The sequence below is a fragment of the Engystomops pustulosus genome, unplaced genomic scaffold, assembly GCF_040894005.1.
Source record: "Engystomops pustulosus unplaced genomic scaffold, aEngPut4.maternal MAT_SCAFFOLD_20, whole genome shotgun sequence".
Lineage (NCBI taxonomy): Eukaryota > Metazoa > Chordata > Amphibia > Anura > Leptodactylidae > Engystomops > Engystomops pustulosus.
In genome coordinates this window covers 1,805,076-1,817,158 of record NW_027284961.1, presented here as the reverse complement: position 1 = coordinate 1,817,158, position 12,083 = coordinate 1,805,076, and positions in this window count along the sequence as shown.

The window sequence follows — 12,083 nt, the reverse complement described above, 5'->3', positions numbered from 1 at the left end:
GAATATTTATGAGGGGCAGTATAGGAAATAATTAATGGTGGGGGGCAGTATAGGAAACAAATAATGGTGAGGGGCAGTATAGGAAATAATTAATGGTGAGGGGTAGCATAGGGAATAATTAATTATGAGGGGAAGTATAGGAAATAATTATGAGGGGCACTATAGGAAATAATTATGAGGGGCAGTATAGGAAATAATTAATGGTGGAGGGGCAGTATAGGAAATACTTAATTTGAGGGGTAGCATAGGAAATAATTAATGGTGGAGGGGCAGTATAGGAAATAATTATGAGGGGCAGCATAGGAGATAATTAATTATGAGGGGCAGTATAGGAGATAATTAAATTGAGGGGCAACATAGGGAATAATTATGAGGGGCAGTATAGGAAATAATTAATGGTGGGGGGCAGTATAGGAAATAATTAATGGTGAGGGGCAGCATAGGGAATAATTAATTATGAGGGGCAGTATAGGAAATAATTATGAGGGGCAGCATAGGAAATAATGGTGAGGGGCAGCATAGGAAATAATTATGAGGGGCAGTATAGGAAATAATTAATGGTGAGGGGCAGCATAGGAAATAATTAATGGTAGAGGGGCAGCATAGGAAATAATTAATGGTGGAGGGGCAGTATAGGAAATAATTAATTTGAGGGGCAGTATAGGAAATAATTAATGGTGGAGGGGCAGTATAGGAAATAATTAATGGTGAGGGGCAGTATAGGAAATAATTAATGGTGAGGGGCAGCATAGGAAATAATTAATGGTGGGGGGCAGTATAGGAAATAATTAATGGTGAGGGGCAGTATAGGAAGTAATTAATGGTGAGGGGCAGTATAGGAAATAATTAATGGTGAGGGGCAGCATAGGAAATAATTAATGGTGGGGGGCAGTATAGGAAATAATTAATGGTGGAGGGGCAGCATAGGAAATAATTAATGGTGGAGGGGCAGTATAGGAAATAATTAATGGTGGAGGGGCAGTATAGGAAACAATTAATTATGAGGGGCAGTATAGGAAATAATTAATGGTGAGGGGCAGCATAGGGAATAATTAATTATGAGGGGCAGTATAGGAAATAATTATGAGGGGCAGTATAGGAAATAATTATGAGGGGCAGTATAGGAAATAATTAATGGTGGGGGGGGGCAGCATAGGAAATAATTAATGGTAGAGGGGAAGTATAGGAAATAATTAATGGTGGAGGGGCAGCATAGGAAATAATTAATGGTGGAGGGGCAGTATAGGAAATAATTAATGGTGGAGGGGCAGTATAGGAAATAATTATGAGGGGCAGTATAGGAGATAATTTATTTTAAGGGGCAACATAGGGAATATTTATGAGGGGCAGTATAGGAAATAATTAATGGTGGGGGGCAGTATAGGAAACAAATAATGGTGAGGGGCAGTATAGGAAATAATTAATGGTGAGGGGCAGCATAGGGAATAATTAATTATGAGGGGCAGTATAGGAAATAATTATGAGGGGCACTATAGGAAATAATTATGAGGGGCACTATAGTTAATAATTAATGGTGGAGGGGCAGTATAGGAAATACTTAATTTGAGGGGTAGCATAGGAAATAATTAATGGTGGAGGGGCAGTATAGGAAATAATTATGAGGGGCAGCATAGGAGATAATTAATTTGAGGGGCAACATAGGGAATAATTATGAGGGGCAGTATAGGAAATAATTAATGGTGAGGGGCAGTATAGGAAATAATTAATGGTGGGGGGCAGTATAGGAAATAATTAATGGTGAGGGGCAGCATAGGGAATAATTAATTATGAGGGGCAGTATAGGAAATAATTATGAGGGGCAGCATAGGAAATAATGGTGAGGGGCAGCATAGGAAATAATTATGAGGGGCAGTATAGGAAATAATTAATGGTGAGGGGCAGCATAGGAAATAATTAATGGTGGAAGGGCAGTATAGGAAATAATTAATGGTGGAGGGGCAGTATAGGAAATAATTAATTTGAGGGGCAGTATAGGAAATCATTAATGGTGGAGGGGCAGTATAGGAAATAATTAATTTGAGGGGCAGCATAGGAAATAATTAATGGTGGAGGGGCAGTATAGGAAATAATTAATTATGAGGGGCAGCATAGGAAATAATTAATTATGAGGGGCAGCATAGGAAATAATTAATGGTAGAGGGGCAGTATAGGAAATAATTAATGGTGGAGGGGCAGTATAGGAAATAATTAATGGTGGAGGGGCAGTATAGGAAATAATTATGAGGGGCAGCATAGGAAATAATTAATTATGAGGGGCAGCATAGGAAATAATTAATGATGGGGGGAAGCATAAGACATAATTAATGGTGGAAGGGCAGCATAGGAAATAATTAATGGTGGTGGTGTAAGAAATAATTAATTATGAGGGGCTGTCTAGTAATTAATGGGGGGAAGGCATATTCAATAATTAATGGAGAGAGGTCCCAGTATATTCATTAATTAATTGGGACAATATATATAAAATAGTTCAGTAGGAGTGCAGTATATTAAATAAATAATTGAGGGGGGCCCAGTGTATTACGGATGCGGTCACATGTACCGCTATTTCTTTTTAAACTTAAGTCCGGCCCTCCAACGGTCTGAGGGGGACAGTGAACGGCCCCCTACATAAAAAGTTTGGGGACCCCTGTATTAGGGGTTTGATTGAATTAGGCACAGTCTGACGGGTTTTTTTTTTCAAAACTTAAAGTGACTTAAAATCCAGTTGTGTGCTGTCAGTGTAGGTTAGAAACTAGGCATACAAGAACCCAACCGGCTTTCTTAGGCCTACAATAGCATTATATATATATATATATATATTTTGTTGATTTGCTTGTGGCTGGGCATGCTGGCACTAGTAGTGCAGCTAGTACCATATTGTGACAAATTTGCAGGGAGACTTGGGAACGTTCTATTTAGCTCTTAGTGACACACATATCCATCTCAAACATCTAAGTGGGACAATTTATTAGGGGTTTGATTGAATTAGGCACAGTCTGCTTTTTCTTTTTTTTTTTTTTTCAAAACTAAAAGTCACCTGGCACAGCACAAAATCCTGTTGTGTGCTGTCAGTGTAGGTTATAAACTAGCCATAGCAATAGGATAGCATAGTTTTCTTAAACAAAACAAAAACACAAAAAAACACAACAGAAATGTACAGTTTACACTTTAATTTTGAAAATGTTGAACCCGAGGGCTAGGGGTAGAGGACGAGGGCGGGGACGTGGGCGTCCAACTACTGCAGGGGTCAGAGGCCGTGGTCCTGGGCGGGGTGAGACACCACCTGCTGATGAGGGAGCAGGGGAACGCCGCAGAGCTACACTCCCTAGGTTCATGTCTCGAGTTACTGGGACTCGTGGTAGAGCACTGTTGAGGCCAGAACAGTGCGAACAGGTGATGTCGTGGATTGTGGACAATGCTTCTAGCCATTTGTCCACCAGTCAGTCTTCCACGCAGTCCACCCATGTCACCGAAATCAGCACTCCTCCAGCTCCTCCACCTCAGCCTCCTTCCCCCCAGTCTGCCCCCTCCCAGGAAAATTTGGCATTTGAACCAGCATACTCTGAGGAACTGTTTTCTGGACCCTTCCCAGAGTCACAAACCACTTGTCCGGTTGCTGCTGAGCACTTTTCCGATGCCCAGGTTTTCCACCGGTTGCAGTCTGTGGGTGATGATGACATTGTTGACGTGGTGGAAGAAGTGTATAAAGAGGTGTCGGACGATGAGGAGACACGGTTGTCAGACAGTGGTGAAGTTGTTGTCAGGGCAGGAAGTCTGAAGGGGGAGCAGACTGAGGGATCGGAGGATGATGAGGTGACAGACCCAAGCTGGGTTGATGGGCCGGGTGAACACAGTGCTTCTGAGACGGAGGAGAGTCCTCGACGAGAACAGGTTGGAAGAGGCAGTGGTGGGGCAAGACGGAGAGGCAGGGCCAGAGCTGGTGCATCAGCGCCAAATGTTTCACGTAGTCAAGCTCCCGTGGCGAGGGCTAGATTTTCGGAAGTCTGGAGGTTCTTTAAAGAAACACGGGATGACCGACGGACTGTGGTGTGCAACCTGTGCCACACCAGGATCAGCAGGGGTTCCACCACTACTAGCTTAACTACCACCAGTATGCGCAGGCATATGAATGCTAAACACCCCACTCAATGGCACCAAGCCCGTTCACCTCCGGCCGGGCACACCACTGCTCCTTCCCCTGTGTCATCTGCTGCCTCTGGTAGTCAGCCCCCTGCCCAGGACCCCGGCCCAAACACCTCCCGTGCAAAAACCACATCTTAGCCTCCACGATCCTCCACAGCATCCACCAATGTCTCCATGCGCAGCGTTCAGCTCTCCATACCCCAGACGCTGGAGCGCAAGAGGATATACAGCACATCATCCCCTTTTCAAACGAGCTTTGTGAGGCAGAATTTTCGGGTGTTTCCCCAGATCCATAATCCTTTTCTGAGGTTTCCAGGTGTTTGGCCAAGCTTCCCTATGCAGAGCCTTGGTCCCCTTGAAAAATGCTCGAGTCTCCCATTGACTTCAATGGGGCTCGTTATTCGAGACGAGCACTCGAGCATCGGGAAAAGTTTGTCTCGAATAACGAGCACCCGAGCATTTTAGTGCTCGCTCATCTCTAGTTACCAAGCCTAAAGTGATACTTGAACTGTGTACATGTAGTACAATTGTGCTGGGGTGCTGCCTTGGCTATTTAGGGGCGCACTCTTTTGTGCAGCCCATTGGTTGCTGACTTGACTCTTGTGCAGCCCATTGGTTGCTGACTTGACTCTTGTGCAGCCCATTGGTTGCTGACTTGACTCTTGTGCAGCCCAGTGGTTGCTGACTTGACTCTTGTGCAGCCCATTGGTTGCTGACTTGACTCTTGTGCAGCCCAGTGGTTGCTGACTTGACTCTTGTGCAGCCTAGTGGTTGCAGACTTGACTCTTGTATAGCAAAATCTATGGTAACAGTACATATAATTCACTTACCAATAGAGATGAGCGAACACACTCGTCCGAGCTTGATGCTCGTTCGAGCATTAGCGTACTTGAAACTGCTCGTTGCTCGGACAAGTATTTCGCCAGCTTGAGAAAATAGCATCTCCCGCCGTTTTGCTTTTTGGGGGCCAGAAACAGAGCCAATCACAAGCCAGGAGACTCTGCACTCCACCCAGCATGACGTGGTACCCTTACACGTCGATAGCAGTGGCTGGCTGGCCTGATCAGGTGACCCTGGAATAGACTAGCCCCTGCCCGCGCTGCTCGCATCATTCTCTGTCTGGATGCCGTTAGGGAGAGAGCTGCTGCTGCTGCAGGGATAGCGTTAGGGTGTTATATTAGCTTACTGTTAGGCAGGAGTGAGTCTACAAGAACCCAACAGCCCTTGTTAGGGCTACAATAGCGTTATATTTTATTTTTTTTTGTTTGCTTGTGGCTGGGCATGCTGGCACTATTAGTGCAGCTAGTACCATATTGTGACGAATTTTCAGGGAGACTTGGGAACGTTCTATTTAGCTCTTAGTGACACACGTATCCATCTCAAACACCTAAGTGGGACAATTTATTAGGGGTTACATTGAATTAGGCACAGTCTGATGATTTTTTTATTTTTTTTTTTTTCAAAACTTAAAGTGACTTAAAATCCAGTTGTGTGCTGTCAGTGTAGGTTAGAAACTAGGCATACACGAACCCAACCGGCTTTCTTAGGCCTACAATAGCATTATATATATATATATATATATATATATATATATATATTTTGTTGATTTGCTTGAGGCTAGCCTTGCTGGCACTAGTAGTGCAGCTAGTACCATATTGTGACAAATTTGCAGGGAGACTTGGGAACGTTCTATTTAGCTCTTAGTGACACACATATCCATCTCAAACACCTAAGTGGGACATTTTATTAGGGCAGGGTTCCCCAAACTACGGCCCACGGGCCACATGCGGCCCGCGGTCCGTTTCGATCCGGCCCCAGACGTTTGCCGCGGCAGCGCCGGCCTGCGACAGTCGGGCAGGAGCCTCTGTCCGTCTGGACAGGAAGCTCCTGCCCGTCACTGTATAGTGCTCGATGCGGCCGGAAACGGCCGCTCGAGCACTATTACTGGAGCGATGTGGCCGGAATACAACCCCGGCGCACATGGCTCCATGAACTAGGTTGCGCGGCCGCGCACCCCTTCCTTCTCGGACGCGGCAAGAAGATAGAAGACACGGTGGTGAGTACAGGGTTTTTATTTTTTTTTATTAAAAAGGGCAGTAAAAAGGTTGTGGTGGGCGGGGGCCAACAGTTAGTTATTAAGGGCAGTATAGGAAATAATTAATGGTGAGGGGCAGCATAGGAAATAATTAATGGTAGAGGGGCAGCATAGGAAATAATTAATAGTGGAGGGGCAGCATAGGAAATAATTAATTTGAGGGGCAGTATAGGAAATAATTAATAGTGGAGGGGCAGCATAGGAAATAATTAATTTGAGGGGCAGTATAGGAAATAATTAATGGTGGAGGGGCAGTATAGGAAATAATTAATGGTGAGGGGCAGTATAGGAAATAATTAATGGTGAGGGGCAGCATAGGAAATAATTAATGGTGGGGGGCAGTATAGGAAATAATTAATGGTGAGGGGCAGTATAGGAAGTAATTAATGGTGGGGGGCAGTATAGGAAATAATTAATGGTGAGGGGCAGCATAGGAAATAATTAATGGTGAGGGGCAGTATAGGAAATAATTAATGGTGAGGGGCAGCATAGGAAATAATTAATGGTGGGGGGCAGTATAGGAAATAATTAATGGTGAGGGGCAGTATAGGAAGTAATTAATGGTGGGGGGCAGTATAGGAAATAATTAATGGTGAGGGGCAGCATAGGAAATAATTAATGGTGGGGGGCAGTATAGGAAATAATTAATGGTGAGGGGCAGCATAGGGAATAATTAATTATGAGGGGCAGTATAGGAAATAATTATGAGGGGCAGTATAGGAAATAATTATGAGGGGCAGTATAGGAAATAATTAATGGTGAGGGGCAGCATAGGAAATAATTAATGGTAGAGGGGCAGTATAGGAAATAATTAATGGTGGAGGGACAGCATAGGAAATAATTAATGGTGGAGGGGCAGTATAGGAAATAATTAATGGTGGAGGGGCAGTATAGGAAATAATTAATTATGAGGGGCAGTATAGGAAATAATTAATGGTGAGGGGCAGCATAGGGAATAATTAATTATGAGGGGCAGTATAGGAAATAATTATGAGGGGCAGTATAGGAAATAATTATGAGGGGCAGTATAGGAAATAATTAATGGTGGGGGGCAGCATAGGAAATAATTATTGGTAGAGGGGCAGTATAGGAAATAATTAATGGTGGAGGGGCAGTATAGGAAATAATTAATTATGAGGGGCAGTATAGGAAATAATTAATGGTGAATGGCAGCATAGGGAATAATTAATTATGAGGGGCAGTATAGGAAATAATTATGAGGGGCAGTATAGGAAATAATTATGAGGGGCAGTATAGGAAATAATTAGTGGTGAGGGGCAGCATAGGAAATAATTAATGGTAGAGGGGCAGCATAGGAAATAATTATGAGGGCCAGTATAGGAAATAATTAATGGTGAGGGGCAGCATAGGGAATAATTAATTATGAGGGGCAGTATAGGAAATAATTATGAGGGGCAGTATAGGAGATAATTTATTTTAAGGGGCAACATAGGGAATATTTATGAGGGGCAGTATAGGAAATAATTAATGGTGGGGGGCAGTATAGGAAACAAATAATGGTGAGGGGCAGTATAGGAAATAATGAATGGTGAGGGGCAGCATAGGGAATAATTAATTATGAGGGGCAGTATAGGAAATAATTATGAGGGGCACTATAGGAAATAATTATGAGGGGCAGTATAGGAAATAATTAATGGTGGAGGGGCAGTATAGGAAATACTTAATTTGAGGGGTAGCATAGGAAATAATTAATGGTGGAGGGGCAGTATAGGAAATAATTATGAGGGGCAGCATAGGAGATAATTAATTATGAGGGGCAGTATAGGAGATAATTAAATTGAGGGGCAACATAGGGAATAATTATGAGGGGCAGTATAGGAAATAATTAATGGTGGGGGGCAGTATAGGAAATAATTAATGGTGGGGGGCAGTATAGGAAATAATTAATGGTGAGGGGCAGCATAGGGAATAATTAATTATGAGGGGCAGTATAGGAAATAATTATGAGGGGCAGCATAGGAAATAATGGTGAGGGGCAGCATAGGAAATAATTATGAGGGGCAGTATAGGAAATAATTAATGGTGAGGGGCAGCATAGGAAATAATTAATGGTAGAGGGGCAGCATAGGAAATAATTAATGGTGGAGGGGCAGTATAGGAAATAATTAATTTGAGGGGCAGTATAGGAAATAATTAATGGTGGAGGGGCAGTATAGGAAATAATTAATGGTGAGGGGCAGTATAGGAAATAATTAATGGTGAGGGGCAGCATAGGAAATAATTAATGGTGGGGGGCAGTATAGGAAATAATTAATGGTGAGGGGCAGTATAGGAAGTAATTAATGGTGAGGGGCAGTATAGAAAATAATTAATGGTGAGGGGCAGCATAGGAAATAATTAATGGTGGGGGGCAGTATAGGAAATAATTAATGGTGAGGGGCAGCATAGGGAATAATTAATTATGAGGGGCAGTATAGGAAATAATTATGAGGGGCAGTATAGGAAATAATTATGAGGGGCAGTATAGGAAATAATTAATGGTGAGGGGCAGCATAGGAAATAATTAATGGTGGAGGGGCAGTATAGGAAATAATTAATGGTGGAGGGGCAGCATAGGAAATAATTAATGGTGGAGGGGCAGTATAGGAAATAATTAATGGTGGAGGGGCAGTATAGGAAACAATTAATTATGAGGGGCAGCATAGGAAATAATTAATGGTGAGGGGCAGCATAGGGAATAATTAATTATGAGGGGCAGTATAGGAAATAATTATGAGGGGCAGTATAGGAAATAATTATGAGGGGCAGTATAGGAAATAATTAATGGTGGGGGGGGCAGCATAGGAAATAATTAATGGTAGAGGGGCAGTATAGGAAATAATTAATGGTGGAGGGGCAGCATAGGAAATAATTAATGGTGGAGGGGCAGTATAGGAAATAATTAATGGTGGAGGGGCAGTATAGGAAATAATTAATTATGAGGGGCAGTATAGGACATAATTAATGGAGAGGGGCAGCATAGGGAATAATTAATTATGAGGGGCAGTATAGGAAATAATTATGAGGGGCAGTATAGGAAATAATTATGAGGGGCAGTATAGGAAATAATTAGTGGTGAGGGGCAGCATAGGAAATAATTAATGGTAGAGGGGCAGCATAGGAAATAATTATGAGGGGCAGTATAGGAAATAATTAATGGTGAGGGGCAGCATAGGGAATAATTAATTATGAGGGGCAGTATAGGAAATAATTATGAGGGGCAGTATAGGAGATAATTTATTTTAAGGGGCAACATAGGGAATATTTATGAGGGGCAGTATAGGAAATAATTAATGGTGGGGGGCAGTATAGGAAACAAATAATGGTGAGGGGCAGTATAGGAAATAATTAATGGTGAGGGGCAGCATAGGGAATAATTAATTATGAGGGGCAGTATAGGAAATAATTATGAGGGGCACTATAGGAAATAATTATGAGGGGCACTATAGTTAATAATTAATGGTGGAGGGGCAGTATAGGAAATACTTAATTTGAGGGGTAGCATAGGAAATAATTAATGGTGGAGGGGCAGTATAGGAAATAATTATGAGGGGCAGCATAGGAGATAATTAATTTGAGGGGCAACATAGGGAATAATTATGAGGGGCAGTATAGGAAATAATTAATGGTGAGGGGCAGTATAGGAAATAATTAATGGTGGGGGGCAGTATAGGAAATAATTAATGGTGAGGGGCAGCATAGGGAATAATTAATTATGAGGGGCAGTATAGGAAATAATTATGAGGGGCAGCATAGGAAATAATGGTGAGGGGCAGCATAGGAAATAATTATGAGGGGCAGTATAGGAAATAATTAATGGTGAGGGGCAGCATAGGAAATAATTAATGGTGGAAGGGCAGTATAGGAAATAATTAATGGTGGAGGGGCAGTATAGGAAATAATTAATTTGAGGGGCAGTATAGGAAATCATTAATGGTGGAGGGGCAGTATAGGAAATAATTAATTTGAGGGGCAGCATAGGAAATAATTAATGGTGGAGGGGCAGTATAGGAAATAATTAATTATGAGGGGCAGCATAGGAAATAATTAATTATGAGGGGCAGCATAGGAAATAATTAATTATGAGGGGCAGCATAGGAAATAATTAATGATGGGGGGAAGCATAAAACATAATTAATGGTGGAAGGGCAGCATAGGAAATAATTAATGGTGGTGGTGTAAGAAATAATTAATTATGAGGGGCTGTCTAGTAATTAATGGGGGGAAGGCATATTCAATAATTAATGGAGAGAGGTCCCAGTATATTCATTAATTAATTGGGACAATATATATAAAATAGTTCAGTAGGAGTGCAGTATATTAAATAAATAATTGAGGGGGGCCCAGTGTATTACGGATGCGGTCACATGTACCGCTATTTCTTTTTAAACTTAAGTCCGGCCCTCCAACGGTCTGAGGGGGACAGTGAACGGCCCCCTACATAAAAAGTTTGGGGACCCCTGTATTAGGTGTTTGATTGAATTAGGCACAGTCTGACGGGTTTTTTTTTTCAAAACTTAAAGTGACTTAAAATCCAGTTGTGTGCTGTCAGTGTAGGTTAGAAACTAGGCATACAAGAACCCAACCGGCTTTCTTAGGCCTACAATAGCATTATATATATATATATATTTTGTTGATTTGCTTGTGGCTGGGCATGCTGGCACTAGTAGTGCAGCTAGTACCATATTGTGACAAATTTGCAGGGAGACTTGGGAACGTTCTATTTAGCTCTTAGTGACACACATATCCATCTCAAACATCTAAGTGGGACAATTTATTAGGGGTTTGATTGAATTAGGCACAGTCTGCTTTTTCTTTTTTTTTTTTTTTCAAAACTAAAAGTCACCTGGCACAGCACAAAATCCTGTTGTGTGCTGTCAGTGTAGGTTATAAACTAGCCATAGCAATAGGATAGCATAGTTTTCTTAAACAAAACAAAAACACAAAAAAACACAACAGAAATGTACAGTTTACACTTTAATTTTGAAAATGTTGAACCCGAGGGCTAGGGGTAGAGGACGAGGGCGGGGACGTGGGCGTCCAACTACTGCAGGGGTCAGAGGCCGTGGTCCTGGGCGGGGTGAGACACCACCTGCTGATGAGGGAGCAGGGGAACGCCGCAGAGCTACACTCCCTAGGTTCATGTCTCGAGTTACTGGGACTCGTGGTAGAGCACTGTTGAGGCCAGAACAGTGCGAACAGGTGATGTCGTGGATTGTGGACAATGCTTCTAGCCATTTGTCCACCAGTCAGTCTTCCACGCAGTCCACCCATGTCACCGAAATCAGCACTCCTCCAGCTCCTCCACCTCAGCCTCCTTCCCCCCAGTCTGCCCCCTCCCAGGAAAATTTGGCATTTGAACCAGCATACTCTGAGGAACTGTTTTCTGGAGCCTTCCCAGAGTCACAAACCACTTGTCCGGTTGCTGCTGAGCACTTTTCCGATGCCCAGGTTTTCCACCGGTTGCAGTCTGTGGGTGATGATGACATTGTTGACGTGGTGGAAGAAGTGTATAAAGAGGTGTCGGACGATGAGGAGACACGGTTGTCAGACAGTGGTGAAGTTGTTGTCAGGGCAGGAAGTCTGAAGGGGGAGCAGACTGAGGGATCGGAGGATGATGAGGTGACAGACCCAAGCTGGGTTGATGGGCCGGGTGAACACAGTGCTTCTGAGACGGAGGAGAGTCCTCGACGAGAACAGGTTGGAAGAGGCAGTGGTGGGGCAAGACGGAGAGGCAGGGCCAGAGCTGGTGCATCAGCGCCAAATGTTTCACGTAGTCAAGCTCCCGTGGCGAGGGCTAGATTTTCGGAAGTCTGGAGGTTCTTTAAAGAAACACGGGATGACC